Below are 7,763 nucleotides of genomic sequence, written 5' to 3' on the forward strand. Positions count from 1 at the left end.
AATCGATTACTATTACCTATAGCTAGCTATTGTTCCGATATGATTTCAATTTAATTTTTAGATATAATTTGTTTAACCCTAAGTAATTTTTTAAAATAGTTTGATGTATTGTGTTTAAAAAAAATAGTCATATCTCACTCAATTATGGTTATCTATTATTCAAATTTATTTTAAAATTAATATTTAGGTTATACAAGATGACCCAAATGATCCTTTTTAAGTTTTGGACATAATCAGAGTTAAGAAAGTAGAACAATTAATCATTATAGCATTGTCCGATTTGATTCCAATTTAATTTTTAAAGTTCATTTGATTTACTGTAAATTATTTTTTAAATTTATCTTATAAATTGTTTTTTAAAAAAAATAATCATATCTCACTCTATTACTGTTATCTATTATTCGAATATGATTTAAATTTACTATTTCGCATATACATGATAGCCAAATGATGTTTTTTACGGTTTGAACACAACCAGAATTAAGAACATATAATAACTAATAGCGTTAAAGATTGTTCCGATTTAATTTTAATTTAATTTTTAGATATAATTTGATTAATCCTAAATTATTTTTAAAAATATTTTGTTGTATTGTGTTTAAAAAAAAATAGCCATATCTCACTCAATTACGATTATCTATTATTCAAATTTATTTTAAAATTAATATTTAGGTTATACAAGATGACTCAAATGATCCTTTTTAAGTTTTGGACATAACCAGGGTTAAGAAAATAGAACAATTAATCATTATAGCATTGCCCGATTTGATTCCAATTTAATTTTTGAAGTTTATTTAATGTACTCTAAATTATTTTGAAAATTTTTCTTATGAATTGTTTGTTAAAAAAATTATTATATCTCACTCTATTACTTTTATCTATTATTGGAATATGATTTAAATTTACTATTTCGCTTATACAAGATAGCCAAATGATGTTCTTTACGGTTTGAACACAACCACAATTAAGAAAATATAATAACTAATAGCATTAAGGATTGTTCCGATTTAATTTTTAGATATAATTTGATTAACCCTAAATGATTTTTAAAAATAGTTTTATGTATTGTGTTTTTTAAAAAAATAGTCATATCTCACTCTATTACGGTTATTAATGATTCAAATATAATTTAAAATTAATATTTAGGTTATCAAGATGACTCAAATGATCCTTTTTAAGTTTCGGACATAACCAGAATAAAGAAAATCGATTACTATTACCTATAGCTAGCTATTGTTCCGATATGATTTCAATTTAATTTTTAGATATAATTTGTTTAACCCTAAGTAATTTTTTAAAATAGTTTGATGTATTGTGTTTAAAAAAAATAGTCATACCTCACTCAATTATGGTTATCTATTATTCAAATTTATTTTAAAATTAATATTTAGGTTATATAAGATGACCCAAATGATCCTTTTTAAGTTTTGGACATAACCAGGGTTAAGAAAATAGAACAATTAATCATTACAGCATTGTCCGATTTGAATCCAATTTAATTTTTGAAGTTCATTTGATGTACTGTAAATTATTTTTAAAATTTTTCTTATGAATTGTTTTTTTAAAAAATTATTATATCTCACTCTATTACTGTTATTTATTATTCGAATATAATTTACATTTACTATTTCGCATATACAAGATAGCCAAATGATGTTTTTTACGGTTTGAACACAACCAGAATTAAGAAAATATAATAACTAATAGCGTTAACGATTGTTCCGATTTAATTTTAATTTAGTTTTTAGATATAATTTGATTAACCCTAAATGATTTTTAAAAATATTTTGATGTATTGTGTTTAAAAATTTAGGTTATACAAGATGACTCAAATGATCCTTTTTATGTTTTGGACATAACCAGGATAAAGAAAATCGATTACTATTACCTATAGCTATTGTTCCGATATGATTTTAATTTAAGTTTTAGATATAATTTGTTTTACCCTAAATAATTATTTTAATATTTTTAATGTATTGTGTTTTATAAAAAAATAGTCATATCTCACTCAATTAAGGTTATCTATCAAGGAAGTAATAAGTTTTAGGTTAATGTATTTATTTTAAAATTTTCACAATTTACTTTTTTAAATAATATTCATTTCAAATTTCAAAAAAGATTCGGCATCACTAGCCGTTCTATAATGGCCTTTAAGTGCAGTCTTGCAAAATGCTTCAAGATGCCGGGTTTCTATATTTCCAGACACAGCAGAGCTTCAAAACTATAGCAGTAAGGTAATACAAGGTAAGATATCCTTTTTATTTCAATTTTATTTTAAAATTAATATATAGATTATACAAGATGACTCAAATGATCCTTTTTATGTTTTGGACATAACCAGAATAAGGAAAATCGATTAATATTACCTATAGCTATTGTTCCGATAAGATTTCAATTTAATTTTTAGATATAATTTGTTTAACCCTAAGTAATTTGTTAAAATATTTAGATGTATTGTGTTTAAAAAAAATAGTCATATCTCACTCAATTACGGTTATCTATTATTCAAATATAATTTAAAATTATTATTTAGGTAATACAAATTAGTCATATCTCTTAATTTTTCAATTAATCATTATAGCATTGTCCGATTTGATTCCAATATTTTTGAAGATTATTTGATGTACTGTAAATTATTTTTAAGATTTTTTTGATGTATTGTTTTTAAAAAAAATAATCATATTTCACACTATTACTGTTATCTATTATTCAAATAGAATTTAAATTTACTATTTCGCATATACAAGATAGCCAAATCATGTTTTTTACGGTTTAAACACAACCAGAGTGAAGAAAATGTAATAACTAATAGCGTTGGCGATTGTTCCGATTTAATTTTAATTCAATTTTTAGAGATGATTTGATTAATCCTAAATGATTTTTAAAAATAGTTTTATGTATTATGTTTTAAAAAAATAGTCAATTCTCACTCAACTACGGTTATCTATTATTCAAATTTATTTTAAAATTAATATTTAGGTTATACAGGATGACCCAAATGATCCTTTTTAAGTTTTGGATATAACCAGGGTTAAGAAAATAGAACAATTAATCATCATAGCATTGTCCGATTTGATTCCAATTTAATTTTTGAAGTTTATTTGTTGTACTGTAAATTATTTTTAAAATTTTTCTGATGTATTGTTTTTAAAAAAAATAATCATATTTCACACTATTACTGTTATCTATTATTCGAATATAATTTAAATTTAGTATTTCGCATATACAAGATGGCCAAATGTTGTTTTTTACGGTTTGAACACAACGAGAGTTAAGAAAATGTAATAACTAATAGCGTTAGCGATTGTTCCGACTTAATTTTAATTCAATTTTTAGATAAAATTTGAATAACCCTAAATAATTTTTTTAAATATTCTGATGTGTTTAAAAAAAATAGTCATATCTCACTCAATTACGGTTATCTATTATTCAAATATAATTTAAAATTATTATTTAGGTTATACAAGATGACTCAAATGATCCTTTTTAAGTTTTGGACATAACCAGGGTTAAGAAAATAGAACAATTAATCATTATAGCATTGCCCGATTTGATTCCAATTTAATTTTTGAAGTTTATTTAATGTACTCTAAATTATTTTGAAAATTTTTCTTATGAATTGTTTTTTAAAAAAATTATTATATCTCACTCTATTACTTTTATCTATTATTGGAATATGATTTAAATTTACTATTTCGCATATACAAGATAGCCAAATGATGTTCTTTACGGTTTGAACACAACCACAATTAAGAAAATATAATAACTAATAGCATTAACGATTGTTCCGATTTAATTTTTAGATATAATTTGATTAACCCTAAATGATTTTTAAAAATAGTTTTATGTATTGTGTTTTTTAAAAAAATAGTCATATCTCACTCTATTACGGTTATTAATGATTCAAATATAATTCAAAATTAATATTTAGGTTATCAAGATGACTCAAATGATCCTTTTTAAGTTTCGGACATAACCAGGGTTAAGAAAATAGAACAATTAATCATTACAGCATTGTCCGATTTGAATCCAATTTAATTTTTGAAGTTTATTTGTTGTACTGTAAATTATTTTTTAAATTTTTCTGATGTATTGTTTTTAAAAAAAATAATTATATCTCACTCTATTACGGTTATTAATGATTCAAATATAATTCAAAATTAATATTTAGGTTATCAAGATGACTCAAATGATCCTTTTTAAGTTTCGGACATAACCAGGGTTAAGAAAATAGAACAATTAATCATTACAGCATTGTCCGATTTGAATCCAATTTAATTTTTGAAGTTTATTTGTTGTACTGTAAATTATTTTTTAAATTTTTCTGATGTATTGTTTTTAAAAAAAATAATTATATCTCACTCTATTACGGTTATTAATGATTCAAATATAATTCAAAATTAATATTTAGGTTATCAAGATGACTCAAATGATCCTTTTTAAGTTTCGGACATAACCAGAATAAAGAAAATCGATTACTATTACCTATAGCTAGCTATTGTTCCGATATGATTTCAATTTAATTTTTAGATATAATTTGTTTAACCCTAAGTAATTTTTTAAAATAGTTTGATGTATTGTGTTCAAAAAAAATAGTCATACCTCACTCAATTATGGTTATCTATTATTCAAATTTATTTTAAAATTAATATTTAGGTTATACAAGATGACCCAAAAAATCCTTTTTAAGTTTTGGACATAATCAGAGTTAAGAAAGTAGAACAATTAATCATTATAGCATTGTCCGATTTGATTCCATTTTAATCTTTGAAGTTCATTTGATGTAGTGTAAATTATTTTTAAAATTTTTCTTATGAATTGTTTAAAAAAAAAATAATCATATCTCACTATATTACTGTTATCTATTATTCGAATATAATTTACATTTACTATTTCGCATATACAAGATAGCCAAATGATGTTTTTTACGGTTTGAACACAACCAGAATTAAGAAAATATAATAACTAATAGCGTTAACGATTGTTCCGATTTAATTTTAATTTAATTTTTAGATATAATTTGATTAACCCTAAATGATTTTTAAAAATATTTTGATGCATTGTGTTTAAAAAAAATAGTCATATCTCACTCAATTACGGTTATCTATTATTCAAATTTATTTTAAAATTAATATTTAGGTTATACAAGATGACTCAAATGATCCTTTTTAAGTTTTGGACATTACCAGGGTTAAGAAAATAGAACAATTAATCATTATAGCATTGTCCGATTTGATTCCAATTTAATTTTTGAAGTTTATTTAATGTACTCTAAATTATTTTAAAAATTTTTCTTATGAATTGTTTTTTTAAAAAAATAATTATATCTCACTCTATTACTGTTATCTATTATTCGAATATGATTTAAATTTACTATTTCGCATATACAAGATAGCCAAATGATGTTCTTTACGGTTTGAACACAACCACAATTAAGAAAACATAATAACTAATAGCATTAACGATTGTTCCGATTTAATTTTAATTTAATTTTTAGATATAATTTGATGAACCGAAGATGGACTGAGTCCCCTGGTATTAGACAGGCTAAAGCGCACATAGGTGGGCCCTCTGCCTGTCTCACCAAAAATCTACTACGCCTAAAAAGACGCGAAATTCGGGTAGTGACAGGTCTTCTAACCGGTCACTGGCACTTAAGAAGCCATCTCCATACTATCGGTATTGCGGACAACCCGGAATGCCGATGGTGCTGTGAGGAGGATGAAACCGTTGACCATGCAGTCGGGGAGTGCCCAGCACTCACGCGCGCCAGGTTGAAATACTTGGGTAACACTTTCAGTATACCGAGCGACTTTAAGTCCTTCAGACCAGAGAGCCTTATAGGTTTCTCTAAGGCCGTTGGGCTCTGGTAACCCCCGGTGGGGCATGACGGGTCCATCAGGAGACCTATATGCACAACTGCCTTGGCAGCCCACTGTTTCGTCAATTCCAATGCCAACATTGGCGGAATAACTCTACATTCTGCTCTGTCCTTACCAGTTAATCAATACGATGATGACTTGATTCCTTTAAGCCATGAAACAGTCAAAACAATCTATTTTGCCTTATGTGGACTTAAACTAATGATAATTGACGAGTATTCCATGGTTGGTGCCAAAATGTTTGGACATGTAAACAGCAGATTGTAGCAAATCTTCAAATCTGATGAAGCATTTGGAAACATTCCCATTGTCATGTGTGGCGACAGTCGTCAACTACCACCAGTAGGAGATTCCTTTTTATTTTTGCCATCAAAGAAGAATCCCTACAAGGAAATCTGTGGCACTTATTTATGGGACCTTTTTAAGTACTTTGAATTAACCGAGATTTTGAGACAAAGTAACGATAAATCATTTGCCATCGCCTTAAATAATATGGCCTGTGTTGCGATGACCGACGACGATGTGAAGTTAATTAAGTTGAGAGAGGTTCCTACTGACTTCCAAATACCAGAAGACACCATCCATTTATTCAGTTACAATAGTGATGTGGATGCATACAATAACGAAAAATTGTCTACGTATAACACAGATCGGTCGGTGAGTGAAGCCAAAGATGTAGTTAAAGGTAGTTGCTCTGAAAAACTAAAAACATTATTTTTGGAGCATGCGAAAGATTTTAAAAAATCTGAGAGTTTTGGCTTGATGTTGACTTTAATTCTACAAGTGGATGCAAAATAATCTCTCTCAACATAGATACCAAGGATGGTTTAGTCAATGGTGCAACAGGTGCCCTTCGAAAAATTGAATATGACCACAATCAGATTCCAAATAGGGTATGGATAGAATTTTTCGATAAAAAAACTGGCATAGATTGTCGAAACAAACATAAAGCTCATATGGAAGCCAAGAACATACCGACCACTTGGACACCAATACTAAAAACTGCAAGAGCGATCAAAATCCAAAAAGGGAGTAACGTCCACGTCGAAAGGCTACAGACTCATCAGTGAGGGATCACCATCCATAAGAGTCAAGGTGCTACCTATGAACAAGTGGCTGTTCATATAAGTAAACGAATGTCCAGAAGCAGTGTGTATGTTGCCTGCAGCCGAGTTACCAAACTTAGTAGATTGTACATCATTGGACAATTCAAGGATAATTGGAATAATTTGTTACAAGAAAAAATATTTAACTGCAAAAATAAGTTCTATAACTAAGTACACTAAAAATTTCTCAGGAATAGTTTTTCAAGCTGTAACATTTCTTTTAAATGATATTTTTGTTATGGTAGTATACAATCCTCCAGTTTTACAATTTTACAAGCCCAACGTGGTTTAAGTGACATTATTTTTGGTCAGCAAGGACGTATATTAATTATTGGTGATTTTAATCAAGACATAATAAATGAGACCCAAAATGGCCTTAAAATGACTTTGAATTTCAAAGGTTTAACATCTAAACTTAGTGTAGATGAATCTACTACAAAATCTAATACTCAAATTGATTGGCTTTTCAGTAACTTTAAAAAATTTACAACATTTTATATATAATACCGTTTATAGTCATCATAAAGCCATAGTGGTTAGTATTTATGATAAAGATTTTATTTCAACATTGCCAAAAACTGTTAATGAGTTTAAAAATGTATCTGAAAAATTACACTTTAATGTAAAGAATACTAATAATAATAATCAATATTTAGCAACCCAAGCATCCTTACAGGAAGATGAAGAAAGCATTAATAATAGTGATGACATCATTTTAAGTTCTGATGATGAGAGTATTCCTAATGTTTATAGCACACCACCTTCATTGATGAAT

The 7,763-nt window shown here is 26.7% G+C and overlaps 1 long non-coding RNA gene across 1 annotated transcript; it reads left to right on the forward strand.

Moving 5' to 3' along the window:
- Positions 1 to 2,032: 2,032 nt before the first annotated feature.
- On the forward strand, positions 2,033 to 7,370 carry LOC126748291 (uncharacterized). The gene is made up of 2 exons (XR_007664687.1): positions 2,033 to 2,244; positions 5,498 to 7,370. It is a non-coding gene; the product is annotated as an uncharacterized LOC126748291 (long non-coding RNA).
- Positions 7,371 to 7,763: the final 393 nt, after the last annotated feature.

This window comes from Anthonomus grandis, chromosome 2 (genome assembly GCF_022605725.1).
Source record: "Anthonomus grandis grandis chromosome 2, icAntGran1.3, whole genome shotgun sequence".
Classification (NCBI taxonomy): Eukaryota; Metazoa; Arthropoda; class Insecta; order Coleoptera; family Curculionidae; genus Anthonomus; species Anthonomus grandis.